Source organism: Podarcis filfolensis (genome assembly GCF_964270895.1).
Source record: "Podarcis filfolensis genome assembly, chromosome: 9".
NCBI lineage: Eukaryota > Metazoa > Chordata > Lepidosauria > Squamata > Lacertidae > Podarcis > Podarcis filfolensis.
The window spans coordinates 63,675,706-63,692,144 of NC_139610.1; the positions used below are offsets into that span (position 1 = coordinate 63,675,706).

General features: G+C 44.7%; 1 protein-coding gene across 5 annotated transcripts in view; it reads right to left on the reverse strand.

Moving 5' to 3' along the window:
* The window catches only part of ARHGAP24 (Rho GTPase activating protein 24), a 399,589-nt gene that overhangs the window by 314,702 nt on the left and 68,448 nt on the right, over positions 1 to 16,439 (reverse strand). Inside the window, exon 1 of one of the 5 annotated variants that reach the window (XM_083571258.1) lies at positions 15,547 to 16,081. The exons of the other annotated variants lie outside the window; for them this stretch is intronic. The gene's annotated coding sequence lies outside the window, so the exon portion shown is untranslated. Of the gene's footprint in view, positions 1 to 15,546; positions 16,082 to 16,439 lie in introns of those variants that run through there. 5 annotated transcript variants of the gene reach the window in all.

Genomic DNA, 16,439 nt, shown 5'->3' on the forward strand with positions numbered 1-16,439 from the left:
CTTCCTGCCCAAACCATCACACCTGTGCTGCCACCACAAGGCAGTGTGGTGAGGGCAAGGGTGCTGTGGTGGCTGTGGAGGGAGGAGGAGGGGCTGGATCTGCCATCTGACGCAAATTGCCTCACCTCATGGAAGAACCTGTTAGCTTGACACCTTGAGACTTGAATATGAATCTTTACTTGTCAGGCTGGCAACAGTTGAACAACAAGTATTATTCATATGTATATATTAATGAATGCAATGAATTTCTCTCCCTTGAGCCCAAGAAAGGGTTTAGTCTTTTTTTTTGCTCTCAGAACTCCTTCATAGCACTACATAAGTTATTACAGTGGTACCTCGGGTTACAGACGCTTTAGGTTACAGACTCCGCTAACCCAGAAATAGTACCTCGGGTTAAGAACTTTGCTTCAGGATAAGGCCCCACTAGCTAAAGTGGTACCTCAGGTTAAGAACAGTTTCAGGTTAAGAACGGACCTCCAGAATGAATTAAGTTCTTAACCCGAGGTACCACTGTAATCCATATCTTGCCCGTCCTTGCAAACCCCTCCAGACAGTGTCTGATTGAAGTCACCACACTCCTACGTTCTCAGTCAAAGAATAAACTAACAGAATAACCAACTCCCAACTGCCACCTCCTTTCCCCAATACCTTTGTGTGTGTGTGTGTGTGTGTGTGTGTGAAATACATTTACGATGCAAACATAATACAAATACTAACAGGGCTGACCGGCGGGGGGGGTGTAATTGTAAACAGTGAGGTCGTGTGTGTGTGTATGTGTGTGTGTGTATTCAGAAAACTGCAAACAGTGATAATTTTGCAATTCGCAGTAGTCATTCACAAAACCGCAGCAGCAAGGATGTCTCTGTCATGGACAACTGTTTTGTGAATGGCCCCTACTGACTTCCTACAGTGCTGGGAACGAGCACAGTTCTCTGTAGCACATAGCAATGGCCAGCAAAATCCTTATTGCCACTGCATAAAACTTGACAGAGTCCTCAAGTCACTTGCAAAAACAATTTCAATCTAGGGAGGCACAGTTAGCTATCTCAAAACACTGTCTCTCCACAACATAGTACCTGGTGCTACCTACAGTAGGTGCAGTTTTCAGAACTGACAACTCCCTGTGGTCTCTGCTCAGCATCTAGTATGTGATTCCGATTTCAGATCCCTACAAATTTTATCTTTTTAAATATATGTTGGTTTCCATCCTTTACCGTTGTAAAGAAAAGACAGGTTTTGAAACATGCAAATAATGCTTTTAACGAACACCATTGTCTGCCCCTCTTTAATGACTGGAGGCGGTGTATTGCTCATCATGGATCTATAATTTTCCTGCCACAATAAGATTTCATACCACCTCCCTTCCCAGAAAAAAGAAAAAGAAATGAAAGGAAGGAAGGAAGAAAAATGGAGGGAAACTCTACAAAACCTCAAAGAATAATGGCTGCAAACTGAATACATTTGTGCGCATTTGAATAAACATTATTGATTTGTATGAATATAGAATTACAGGCATGGAATGAGCCAAAGAGACTTGAAAGACCGTCCACATATTAACCCACTGAATCCTGACCATAATTGCACACACTCCAACATGTCCAGGCCACAAACTGGCCTGTGTGCCTTCCAGGCCATGTTTCCAGGCAAGTTGCGTGACCTGTGGGAGATTGTGGCCCCAAAGAAAATGCATTTTTCATGGTGAGATCATGGTGTGAGATGAGGAGAGATCGCAGTGTCCAAAATGGCCACCGTGCTCTAAGGCAAGAAAACGGGATGTCACGGTTTTCCCAGGGCATTTGAGGGATATGTAATTGCATGCAAGGGGACCATAGCTCAGTGACAGAGTGTAGGTTTTGTGTGCCCAATGTGCCCAAGGGTCATTCTTAGGCTTCTTCAGTTCAAAGAAGACATTAAGGAAGAGGTCAGTGTGTGAAAACAATATTGGACTCCATCAATCCATAGCCTGACTTGCTCCACTTCTTCTGTCCCCTGATATGTAAGTTAGGCTTGTTAGTCTAGGGCAGGGGTAGTCAACCTTTTTATACCTACCGCCCATTAATGCGTCTTTCTTGATGGTAAAATTTCCTTACCGCCCACCAGTGCTCGATAGAAGGAGGATTCAGCATGTGCCGTAGAACCCTCTACCGCCCACCTAGAATCCTGAAATGCCCACTAGTGGGTGGTCGAGACCAAGTTGACAACCCCTGGTCTAGGATTACGAATCTTGCTTCAAGTGTGAAAAGGCCCAGGTTCAAAACCCAAGCAAGCTCATTTGAATGAAGAGGGAGGAGCTATAATTCAGTGGTAGAAGAGAGGCTTTGCGAACAGGAGTTGCCAGGTTCAGTCAATCAATCAATCAATCAATAAAATATTATTTCTACCCCGCCCATCTGACTCTGGGCGGCTCCCAACAGCATATTAAAAACACAATAAAACATCAAACATTAAAAACTTCCCTAAACAGGGCTGCCTTCAGATGTCTTCTAAAAGTCAGACACTTGTTTATTTCCTTGACTTCTGATGGGAGGGCGTTCCACAGGGTAGGTGCCACTACCGAGAAGGCCCTTTGCCTGGTTCCCTGTAACCTCACTTATCGCAGTGAGGGAACCGCCAGAAGGCCCTCGGAGCAATGGAAATTATTCAACCCCCATTGCAAATCAGGTTTATTATCAAAATTTCCTGACTTTCAGCTGTTTGCAATGAGCAAATCGAAGTAAAGGAATTGAAATAGCTCAACACAATGGATGCTTCAAGTGGTTTCCCCAAATTTAGCTGAAATTGCAACTTATATTGGCTTCTCCAGAGCCTTAAATCCTTGAGAGTGGACTGTGGGTAGGGAACCTCAGACCCAGAAGCCAAATAGGGCCACTCAGACTTTCTCTGTTAACTCTCCCTAAGCTATACCCCTTTCTCTCTCTCTCTCTCTCTCTCTCTCTCTCTCATCTATTTTTATTTATACTTGTCCAGTGATATACAAATGTTCATGCTATACAATGTATATACTATGATATACAAAAAGTATATTTTTATAATACAGTAGAAAAAAAGAAAGGCTTTAAAGTTCCAATCTAAAGAGGAACAGAAGCAAAAAGAAGGCAGAAATGGGAAAAGGGAAAGAAAGAAATAGAAAGGAGAGAGACAAGACCATTAAAATGATAAAGAGACTTTCGGTTCTCTGTCCTGCAGCTAAATATAGTATTCATTCATTAACATCCAACTATTCTATTTTCTATAAGCAAATATCTTTCCAGTCTTCAAACCCAGATATGACAAGTTCATTTTCTCTTTCATGCAAAAAGTCCAAAAGAAGTTTCCAATCCTTAACAAATGTCAATAATGATTTCTCTCTAATTAAACATGCTCCTTTGCCATCTCAGCTAAGTCCAATAATTTTTTATCAGCTGTTCATGTTACGTAGGACTGTATCTTTCCATCTTTCCATCTCACTGCTGTAATCAGATATTGTAATAAACTTCCATGGTCCTTTTCCAGTCCACACACCCTTTCTCCAAACCACACTCCTTACCAGCCCTACTTTGTGTCTTCCTTAAGTATTTTTGCTTCTCTGGAATATGTCCTCTTAATTGCATTGATGGAAGATAGACACCAACCCCCCTGTACAAGGGCCAGATCCAGCAAGGTCTTCTTATGTTCTTTTCCCAATTGTTTGACAATAGGGGAGACTTTCCCAGCTAAATTAGAGTGGTGGAATGAAGAAAACTAACAGGAGCAGGATTTTGTATGGAAACGACTGTGAGTTCATTTCATTTCCAGTACCAAAAACACATTCCTAAGCTCAGAATGTGCCCTGAGATACCCTGTTATTTAATTCTAACTCTACGGCTTTTAGATACAGGTAGGTACAGTGTTTGTCTGCCGTAGTCGAAACAAAATTAAAAAATTCCTTCGAGGAGCACCTTAGAGACCAACTAAGTTTGTTATTGGTATGAGCTTTCGTGTGCATGCACCCTTCTTCAGATATAGGTGACTGGCTGATAGGTGTGGTAAACCAGTTGACAAACCAGTTGACAACTGTTAACGACCGCAATTGGTCTTACAGGAAAAAGCAAGGGATGAGATGGCCAAAAATAGCTTTATCATGTATAATGAGATAAGAATCCAGTTTCTCTATTCAGACCAGGTCTCTCCATGGTTTTAAGTTTGGAAATAAGTTGTAATTCAGCAACTTCTCTTTCCAGTCTATTTCTGAAATTCTTTTGTAAAATGACAGCTATTTTGAGATCTTGTATAGAATGTCCTGGGAGACTGAAGTGTTCTCCTACTGGTTTCTCTTTCTTGCAGTCGTTAACAATCACCCATTCCTACCACCCTTCTGACTAATACCCTTCCCTACCTTCTCACTATATACAGTCATACCTCGGGTTACAGCCGCTTCAGGTTGTGTTTTTTCAGGTTACAGACCACCGAAACCCGGAAGTACCAGAATGGGTTACTTCCGGGTTTCGGCGGTCATGCATGTGCAGAGGCGCTAAATCGCACTTTGCGCATGCGCAGAAGCACCAAATCGCAACCCACACGTGCGCAGACATGGGTTGCGAATGCTGAGGGTTGCGAACGTGCATCCCACATGGATCACGTTCGCAACCCGAGCGTCCACTGTATAAGGGTCTGGTGACTTCTGTTTCAGTGTATCTACAGCTTTTGTATGTGACTTTAGCTAGAAAATCTGCCTGGCAAAACACAAAGCAGATCCAATGTGCCCTAAGTCTGCCAACCCCTGCTCTGGATCCTGAGTTTATTCCATAAGGGGAGTGCGGGGGAGAGAGGCTGTCAATCTCAACTGCAGCTAGTTTAGTGACTGACAACACTGAGCTAAAATTCAAAGCCTATTGGCTTCCATTCCGATCCTGCTCAGATTACAGTTTTCATCTCTGCAAAAAATCAGAAGCATTGTCATCCATTAAAGCAGAGCCCTGCGACAGCTTTCCCCAGAAGGATGGAATGCTCTGTTCCCTCTGCACTGAAAATATAAAGCAATGTCTGATCAGAAAACAAAAAGGTGGTGTAGCTGCGCCAAGGAAGACTTCCGTCAACGGCTAAGTTACACACAAGTCTGTGTATTTTGTATAACACACATCTTGGAAATGCTTTTTTTGATTAATTGCTTGAGTGACTAAGTCAACACCGAGTCGATCTGTTCGGAAAGGCGACGTTGAGAGACGCCTGGCTCTCCGATACATCACAGAATGAGTAAACCGTGAGTCACTCCCAGATGTACGACTTGAGTGTTCTGGCTACATATCAGCCGTGTTCACTGATGATTCTACACTGTGAGCCTATATTAGAATAGAGAGCTGCAGAAGAAATTGACTTGTGTGCGTCCATTGAGTAGGACACTTTCCCCATGTGTGTGGGCAGCTGGCAAATGTCATTTTATCCCATGACTTAAGGGTGACTGGGTGATTCACAAACCGAGAGGCCAGTCAAAGAGCCATTGCACTGAAAATACATTTCTTTCGTACTCAGAAACTTGTACGCCTTTGGGGACCCAGCATCACCCCTTTCCTTCTTGCATTAGTCCTGCATTCCAACTCTACAATTCTTTGATTCTATTATTCTTTCCTGTTGTCTTTGTCCATGGAGTTTTCTTGGCAGGGATACTGGAGTGGCTTGCCGATTCCTGATCCAGGTGGATCACGTTTGGTCAAAACTCTCCACTATGACCTGTCCATCTTGGGTGGCCCTGCACGGCATAGCTCATAGCTTCTCTGAGTTATTCAAGCCTCTTCGCCACTGCAAGGCAGTGATACATGAAGGGATTCTTTGATTCTATTATTCTTTCCTTTTGAATAATGGTGTTGGAGGAGACTCTTGAGAGTCCCATGGACTGCAAGAAGATCAAACCTCTCCATTCTGAAGGAAATCAGCCCTGAGTGCTCACTGGAAGGACAGATCGTGAAGCTGAGGCTCCAATAATTTAACCACCTCATGAGAAGAGAAGACTCCCTGGAAAAGACCCTGGGAAAGATGTTGGGAAAGATGGAGGGCACAAGGAGAAGGGGACAACAGAGGACGAGATGGTTGGACAGCGTTGTTGAAGCTACCAGCATGAGTCTGACCAAACTGCAGGAGGCAGTGGAAGACAGGAGTGCCTGGCGTGCTTTGGTCCATGGGGTCACGAAGAGTCGGACACGACTAAACAACTAAACAACAACAACAACATTATTCTTTCCAGGTAGCCTCACTCTCTGTCATGTCAGTCCAAGCCCTGTGCTCAGCACAGCACTGCCTTCAGCCCGCTGCACTTCGTACCCTTGCTTTTGGCTACAACTGCAGATCGAAGGTCAAACCCTCAGCTACTGCAGCTGACCACAAGGAGCCTGATATAGCTGCCCCAGCTGCACTTGGAGAAAACTGAAGCACAGGAGGCTAAGGAGTGCCTAGAGAGGAGATACTCGCTGCCCAGGAATAAGCTCTCTGAGCCAAAGGCAGATGTGGATCTTTTTGTAGCTCACAACTTTTGAATCTTCTGTAATCCAGAGCCCATTGGCAGGTAAGGGAGAGTTAGGGGATCCCTCACACATTTTCTTGTTGGGTATGGGAAGGAGGCACCAGTAGTCTGGTGCAAGGACCTATAGACCTAACCCACTCACAGAAAGTTCTTACACTGTTATATGCCTGATATTTAGTTATAAAAAGGGATGGAGCCAATGTCCCACTTAGGAAATTAGAGGCAGGGGGTCCCTCAGCCCACCCCCATTCATCAGGAGTGTGAGTGTGTGTGTGTGTGTGTGTGCGCGCGCACACACACACATACACACACACACACACACAATATACAAGTCTAAACACTTGAAACAGAGGCATTCAAAATACTTTTGTCCTAGCCCTGGCAATAACTCGGAAAAGGATTAGTTTCACACATGCAGGTTATCTTACGTTGATTCATCCTAGTGTGCTGCCTTTTATCATGCTGAGCACTTACTAAACAAGGCGCCAAGCTGGGATGTGATAAGAAGTGCTAGTCCAGCATGGCACATCATGGCAATTGGAGTTATCCATTTATGAATTTGTCCTGTTTCTACATAGCACAGGATCCTAAGATGTGTCTTCAGGCAATGCCTCTAGCCCAGGCTTCCCCAAACTGGTGTTCTCCAAATGTTCATGGACCACAACTCCCCATTTACCTCTGACCATTGGGCATGCTGGCCGGGAGTGATAGGGAATGGAGTTGGAGGCTTCTCTAATCTTACTGAGACTGGAACAGGCCATCATCATAGCACAAGAGAGGCTGGAAGGAGGACTCTGTTGCCTATCCTAGAGAGCAAGCCCTCAAGTTCCTGTCTAGGAGTCGGTGGTGTAGCAGAGCAGGAAGACAGGAGAGCCCAGCTCCAGAGCTTTTTTTGTTGAACAGGAAGGATGAAGTCAACTGCTAGGACACCAAGACAACGGATGGAATATCCTTAACAGTGACAAGTGGATGAGGTGTCGTTGAAGCTTTCAGTCAGAGAATAATCAAGCAAAGTTTGGCTACACCTTAACTTCCCTTTGGCAGAGCTATTTCATGCTCACAGTTTAAATGGCTGAAGATCTTCTCGCGAAGCTCAAATTGTTTTACCAGTTGAACCTTCGTAGTCAGAAGGAAGCACCACTGAGTTTACTCCCAGGAAGCTATGCAAAGAATTGCAGCAACACTGACTCTACTACACACGGCTGGCTCTTTGGTGTGCGTGTTTCATAATGGGTCAACACAGATACCTCCGTGTTCTCCTTAGACGCATGGCTATGGGAGCTGTCACGATTATCTCCCGCACTTTCAAATCCACAACTACCCCCAGTTCCCATTACCAGTGCCACTTTTGGCACCGATATAGCCTAAGCTGGTCCACTCATAAGTCACTCAAATTATACAGTGCTCCTTGCTGGGTCCAATGTAGTGCAGTTGATAAAGTGGAATAGCTGAATGTGGGAGGCCAATATTCGATTTCCTGCTTGGCTAGCAGACTCACCCGGTGTCACTCTAACCTACCTCATTGGTTTTTCCTGAAGATTAAACGAGATAAGACCTGAACGGTGGCTTTGCACAGTGAAAGGTACTGGGATAAATGATTAATAATTGCATGAGCTCTGCCTTTCCCTTCGTCTGCAGGATCTACCGTTTCTCAGAGCACATCAGAGAAAAGACAGGCCCTGTCCCGGCCATAAATTGTGGGGTGCCTTTGTCAGTCTTGTCAAACCTTTCCCTGCCTCCTGGCTAGAATATATGTGCTTTTTCTGACACTTTGTATCTCACAAACGCTGCAAAAGGCAGTGCTGTGCTTGGGGAATCCGGTCAATACAGCCATAAATGTGACGATAAGGATGACATTTAGCAGCTTGCCAAGACAATAATAATATTGTGCGTATAAAAGGTGTCTGCTGCTGGGTCCACAGAATGCCCCGCATTGGAATGTAAGACCTGAGATTTGTGGGTGCATCTCTATATGCACATAAGAATAATGGTCTCCTCAGACCTCTGAAGACATGCTGGGGTTCCCCTGAAATTACTCTGCACATCAGCTTAGGGAAAGGGATATACACGCTTGTGCAAATTAATTGAAACAAAGCATGTTTTCTATCTTACTCAAAACAAACACGAAAAGTCAGTTGATCATTATGGTGTCAGAAGCCTGCAGCCAACAGAAGGAATGATGTGCTCACCACAATATATTGAGGTTCTACGAAAGACAGTTATTCCAGAGCTGGAAAAGAGGTATCCTGACGGTACTGGGATATTGCAGCAGGACCTAGCCCCCTGTCACACATTGAAAGTGGTGAAGAAATTCATGACAGAGCAGCAAATACAGGCACTTGATTGGCCAGGGAATTCCCCGGATGTAAATCCCATTGAGAATTTGTGGGCTATATGCAAAATTCGCCTCTGTGCTGTAGACTGCATGACTATGGAGAAGCTCATTCAGGCACTGATTCAAGTGTGGTACAGGGATCCGAAAATCAACAGTGACTGTTCAAAACTACTAGACTCCATGCCAAACAGTGTTCAAATGCTGCTTAAAAATAGCAGATGTCATATCCGTTACTAGTGTATGTATATGTGAGTTTTGTACAATAAACTACATTGTTTGTTTCAAATAATTTGCACAATCCCCATTCTAAGGCCCCCACCTCCACTATTCATTTAAATCATCATCATACCACTTTAAACAGCTCTGGCTTCCTGCAAAGAATCATGGGGACTGTATTATTGTTATTATTTACTGAATTTCTGTACTGCCCTTCATCCAAATGTCACAGGGTGGTTTGCAATATAAAAATACATTCCGCAGTAACAAATGAAACCAATAACTCCTACACACACAGTTTAAAATGCCTTAGATCAGGCTTCCTCAAACTTGGCCCTCCAGATGTGTTTGGCCTACAACTCCCATGATCCCTAGCTAGCAGGACCAGTGGTCAGGGATGATGGGAATTGTAGTCTCAAAACATCTGGAGGGCCGAGGTTGAGGAAGCCTGCCTTAGATGGTTTAATTTAGCCAAATGCCTAGAAGAAGAGGAATGTTTTTGCCTGGCAACTAGAAATATGTAACAGAGGAGCCAGGGGTGCCGAGGTGCCAAGGGCCCCCAACAAATTTGCAAGGAGGGGGTCAGGCCCTCTCAAAATTCAGTGGCAGCCACACACACACACTGTGAGGTGTGCTGATGTCACTCACGCAAGCCACACGGGGTGCGCACAACACATCAGCACATTCGCAGCATGCGCAAGTGACGTTAATCGCGATGGCAAGCCAGCACACTTGGCACCAGGCAAGTATCCCTTCGGAGAGCATTACACAAATGGGGAGCCACTGCAGAAAAGGCCTGTTCCCAGATTCTGATTCGATCACGGAATGTTCTGCTTTTCCTTAGGACGTCCCTATTTTCATTGGAGAAATGTTGGAGGGTATGGAGACCCCTGAGCTAAGGAGATTAGTAACTATGCCACTTCTAGAAGACATCTGAAGGCAGCTCTGTATAAGGGAAGTTTTTAAATATTTAATGTTTTATTATGTTTTGATATCTGTAGGAAGCCGCCTAGAGTGGCTGGAGCAAGGTAGACAGATGGGTGGGGTATAAATATTCTTACTATTCTTATTATGGAATAGGAGAAATTATTGGAGGGTATGTAATAAAACCCACCACCACCAGGCTGACCAATGTTGTGACTTTGAAACCATCATGAAGAAGCTTTGCTAACGCAGAAGGATGCTTTGGGTCAGATCTGGGCAATGAGGAGAGGTAAGCTTGCTAAGATTTTAGTAGCATATTTCGAGGACAACAGTGCAGTTCAAAGTTCTTATTGGCAGGTGGGTGAATTAGAATTCTACTATTATGGGCTGTCTTTCTCTCCCCCGCCCCACAGAGAAAACGAGAAACAGCTTTAATAAAAGCCGAAAATAATGAGCAGGCATGAGAACACCAGCTTTCTCAGATGAAACAGTTTAGTTGCCTCAACTACCTTTTTTATCTCAGGATTTTATTCAGTGCTGGATTGGATCAAAATAAGATAAAGGCTCTTCTTTCTTCTGTGCATGTGAATTGGGGTGCCAAACAGAGCGTGCAGGGCACATCATTAAAGAACTAAAGGCTTTAAAAGCCTATTGTGCAGAGAGGAGAAAAGGCAAGCCTTGTAGAGAAAGAAACACTTGAAACAATAACGTCCTACCTTGCCGCTTCTGGCCCCAGAGCTTTTGAAAGGCTGAACGGCACATTTAAAGCAGTACCATGCCACTTTAAAGAGTCATGGCTTCCCCCAAGGGACCTTGGGAACTGTAGTTCATTAAGGAAGCTGAGAGCTATGAGGAGACCCCTATTCCACACACAAAACTACAATTCTCAGAGTGGCCAAACTACAAATCTCTCTTTCCGGGGAGCCCTGGAAACTGTTGCTCTGCTAAGGGGCACTGGGGTCTCCTCACAACTCTCAGGACCAGTAAATAATAATAATAATAATAATAATAATAATAATAATAATAATAATAATAATTTATTATTTCTAACCCCCGCCCATCGGGCTGGGTTTCTCCAGCCACTCTGGGCAGCTTCCAACAGAAGCTTAAAAATACATTAAAACATCAGTTGCTAAAAACCTCCCTAAACAGGGCTGCCTTCAGATGTCTTCTGAATGTCATACAGTTGTTTATTTCTTTGACATCTGAAGGGAGGGCATTCCACAGGGCAGGCGCCACTACCGAGAAGGCCCTCTGCCTGGTTCCCTGTAAACAACATATTCTCAACAACATATTACAGCTTCAAGCATTCTTTGAGAGAAGCCACAACTGCTTAAAGTGGTACCACTCTATTCTGCCTAGTACCACTCTATTCTGCCTTGGTCAGACCACACCTGGAAAGACTGTGTCCAGTTTGGGGCACCACAATTTAAGAAGGATGTTGACAAGCTGAAGTGTGTGCAGAGGAGGGCGACCAAGAGGACAAGGGTCTGGAAACCAAGCCTTAGTCTGAGGAACGGCTGAAGGAGCTGTGTATGTTTAGCCTGGAAAAGAGGAGACTGAGAGGAGATATGATAGCCATCTTCAAATATCTCATGGGCTGTCACATGGAAGAAGGAACAAGCTTGTTTTCTCCTGCTCTGGAGGGCAGGACTTGAAAGGAGAGGAGATTCCAACTAAACATATGGAAAAACTTTCTGACAGTGAGGGCTGTCTGACAGTGGAACGGTCTCCCTCAGGAGGTTGTAGACTCTCCTTCCTTGGAGGTTTTCAAGCAGAGGTTGGATGGCCATCTGTCGTGGATGTTTTAGCTGAGATTAGCTGAGATTCCTGCATTGGTTGGACCAGATAATCCTCAGGGTCCCTTCCAACTCTGCAATTCTACAATTCTGTGGCACCACTTTAAATGTATGGTACAGATGGCGGCCTGAATAGTGCCTACCTACTAAAGAGTTCAGAACGTGGGTGGCACTGTGGGTTAAACCCCAGAGCCTAGGACTTGCTGATCAGAAGGTCGGCGGTTCGAATCCCCATGACGGGGTGAGCTCCCGTTGCTCAGTCCCAGCTCCTGCCCACCTAGCAGTTTGAAAGCAAGTCAAAGTGCAAGTAGATAAATAGGTACCACTCCAGCGGGAAGGTAAACGGCATTTCCGTGCACTGCTTTGCTTCGCCAGATGCGGCTTAGTCATGCTGGCCACATGACCCGGAAGCTGTACACCAGCTCCCTCGGCCAATAAAGTGAGATGAGCGCCACAACCCCAGAGTCAGTCACGACTGGACCTAATGGTCAGGGGTCCCTTTACTAAAGAGTTCTTACCAGATTAGGGCGTTTACCTGGGCTATATCTTTTACTGCTTACGTTTGACCAACCTTCTGCAAGGGCTACAATTCCCTTCAACCCCAAACAGCACAGTCTTTCTTGTGGAACACAATGATCTTAATTGTATGGGTTAACCAATGGCAGACTATGCGGAGAGGCTCCTGCTGTTTAGCATGGGGGAGCTAGGCTTCGGAAACATCTGGTTTTCTACAGCTATTGAGTTCAAGAGGTATTTGCCATTTCTCAGGGATCTGATGCGCTTAGATTTGGATCCTGTGCCTGAAGTCCAGGCTGCCTGCTTTCCACATTTGACTACCCACACTACAGTTTGAGGAGGCTTCACAAGTCCAACACTATGTCAGTAATATACATGGGTTAGCTCAGTCAATAGAGCATGAGTCTCTTCGCCTCGGGGCTGTGGGTTTGAGCCCCACATTGGGTGAAATATTCTTGCATTGCAGGCGTTTGGACTATAGATGACCCTGGTAGTCCCTTCCAACACAACAATTTTGTTATTGTTCCAGCAACCACAACAGAATCCTCTGCTGCTTTTGGTATCTTCCTTCTGTTTAGTTGGCTTATGAAAACCTTGACAAACTTTCTGAGCCACTATGGGTAATGGGCTGCATTATTAATTATTTTTTATTATTATTATTTTTATTATTTTTATTATTATTATTATTATTATTATTATTATTAACCACTCTTCATCCAAAGATCACAGGGCAGTTCACAACATAGAAATACAAAAAGAAATCACAGAATACATAATAAAAAAAGCAAAAGCAAAACAAACCAATAACCCATCTCCCATGAGAATGTCCATTTTGCTTCATCTCTGTCTCTGATTTTTCCAATCTTAAGCTTGGTGCTCCACATCACCACATCACTTTTAAGTCCTCATGGAAATTCATCAGTATTTTTGCATGATTATTTCCTAATATAAGCATTTTTTGTATGCAATATTTCCTAATATGCACACTTTTCAAAGCAATCTCCCCTGATATAATGTCCTTTTGGATGTTATTTTCATTAATATATGCAAATATAGGCATCTCTATGCACACTTTACCCTAGTATATAAAGGTTTATATACATTATTATTATATATATATATATATATATATATATATATATATATATATATATTGCTTGTTAGCTGCCCTGAGCCCAGCCTTGGCTGGGGAGGGCAGGGTATAAATAAATATTATTATTATTATTATTATTATTTGGCTGCACTGCAAAACTTGGAGAAGCGTGGATTTCTAAGGATGGCTGTCTTTAGGTTCTCACGTTGTTGTGGAAAGAGCAAAGTATGTAAGTTTGCTTTTACAGGAAAACTTAGTTGAATTTCTCCCCTTCCCTAATAGGGAAGCACACTCAGTGGTAACAGCACATCATATATCAAGCAGCCATCTCAGGTAGGAGGAGGAGGAGGAGGAAATATTCATCATTTTCTGAACATATAAAGCTACCTATTACAGAGGAAAACCTTTGGTCTCTCTAACTTGGTAAGATCCATTGTGACTGGCAATGACTGTTTTCCAGCTTTGCTACCTTAGATCTTTTCTAACTAAAGATGCCAAAGGTCAAACCTGCACATGCTCTCCTACTCAGCTAGGTTCCAGATCAACTCACTTTATAGCTGGAAATTTAAGCATCCGCTATTGGTTTTGCAACATTTTGAGCTGATATTTCTATTTAAAGCATGGATGGGGGAACCTATGACCCACCTAATGTTGGGGAGCTCCAACTCCTGTCAACATGGCAAATGGTCAGGATATTGGGAGTTGGAGTCTAGCGATATCTGGAAAGCCACAAGTTCCCTATCCCTCGCCAAGTTGCAGTAAGAGATATGCATTATTCCCAAAGCAAAATGACTTCTATTCATATATACTATGAAAAGAACTTTTTATACAAGCTAAAGCCCAGAGTTTTATTTCTTGCTGAACTGGTAAACCTGTAAAAATGGTGGGGAAACAGAGTTAATTTTCTTTATTTGTCTATTTAAAAAATCACTTTAAATGAGACTTAACTACTAACTGTACAACCCTGTTCAGCAAGGCGGATTGGTTCGGCAACAGTTTTTTTCCCAGGTGCAGTTTTGCTTGCTGCTTACCTGTGCTGCGTGACAAAAGATCACATGAAGTTCTTTGAACACTTGGAATCTGATCTGTAAGTGCCAAGAGCAGCTGTTGCCATTCAAAAACCTACAAACTAGCATCTGACCAGCTTACACCTTTCAGTGCTTAAAAGGTTGCCATGCACCCTTACTTAGGAGTTTTATAGAGTCTAGAAAACCGGCCTCAAATAAAGACCTCGCCACCCTGGAGTTCTTAACAGTCCTCTTTTAAAAGCACAGCTTAAAAAATACTGCACTCCCAAATCCAAAGCCACTCTGGTTTCCAGCAAGATCAAAGCCTGGCGTTTACAAAACGATTACAAGTTTTAAAAGAAAGAGGGGGAAAGGGGGGAAAAACCAGACAGAGTGCTCAACTTGTCAGGAGACGAGACAGGCAGGGATGTTGTTTTCCAAGGCTACCCCGCTCACAAAGACAGAGGGAAATGGGGTGCTTTGCACTGGAGGGGAGAGGAAGCGAGAAGAGGGGGCTTTTAAAGTGGTCTCCCAATGCAATATACAGATGCAAGCCTGCTCTTTTGAGAAATAGGAAAGCGCAGCAGCCAGCAATGCTTCAATGCTGCTTCCTTACAACCACACACACACACACACAACCCCTAGCAAGAACTCTGTCACAACTCAGGAAGGGGCACCTCGGATCAAAACTGCCACCTCCCGTCAGTGATTGACAGGCGCATCACCTCGCTAAGCCCATCTGTCTTTCTTCCTTGGGAAAAAAAGTGAGCCGCTGCCCACGGAAACAGCCACCCTATGAAAACCGTCTCTGCCGCAATCACCATTTACATCTGCCTCTAGCAACGTTACCTTTCGTCCTATTGTTTCCCATGCCTCCCCATTCGGTTGGCACTTGGGGGGTGGAATAGCAAGTGCACCGGTCGCAAATGAATCCCATTTACTGCGGATGGCCGACAGGTATTGCACTGCAATTTAACATGACTCCAGGCAGCAGCAACAGTGGCGGTGGTGGTGGGGGGGGGACCTTTGCCACGCAGCAAGGTAGACTCCGTGCAATATCTGCGACCGTGTAATAAAAAGCAGCATGCTCTGTTTTTTAAGGCTAGGCTAGGCTATGTCATTCTCTCCCCCCTCCCCGTTTGCATTCCTACCCACAGGTAAATAAGAGAGAGAGCAAAACTCACACTCTGCAGCTTTCCCGTCCGCGCTAAACGACGAAGCTTTCCAAAGGGGGGCAGATCCCAGGAGTGACACTATCAGGCACCGCATCTAAATGGAGCTGAAGCATTTAGGGTTCCTTGTTTGGCATTTAGCAGTGACAACAACAACAGCGGCGGCGGCGGCGGCAGCACAGGGGAGCACCTCCACCAAACTAATGCAATGTACTTTGCAAATTGGCCGGCAATAAAAGGAGCGCGAGTGGCGTGTTCCTGCGTTCTCCGGCAACGGTGCGCGAAGCCTTAATCTCGTTACATGATAAATCGCCTCGGCCATATGTGTCCATGTGGCACCCGTTCAACTTGCTGCCGGAGACCTTCGCCGATGCCGGGGTGGGGTGGGGGAAGAGGCAGCTCTGCCCCCCCCCCGCAAGGAAAGCAAAGGGGAAGATGGGAGCGTGCACGTGGGAATTCAACACACACGGAACAAAAGAGGACTCGGCGGAGAACAGAACAACAATACGACACTGGAAGAACTCTGCCTGGCTGAGCTCTCCGCACAGCAGCCAGCACAACCCCCCTCTCCCTCCCTCTCTGCAATTCTTCCCCTCCTCTTCCTTCCTTGTTTTCCCTCCCCTGTTGCAAACCTTCGCAAAGTGACAGCCGGGAGCATGAATTGACTTTCCAGAGGTCTAATATACTATTTTAAAAAAAACTTTGACTGCACCATGTAGCCCATAGACTCTCCAATGGTGAGATTTCTCAGGTTTCATGGGCATGGAGTTGAGGGGAGTGTCACATTTATTTTTGCAAAAGCTGCACCAGGAGGATGCAACACCAAACTGGCCGCCTCCCAGTGACTGCCAGTTACTGAACAGGAAGGAAAGGGGACTGGCGTCGGACCTCCCCAAAACTTACCC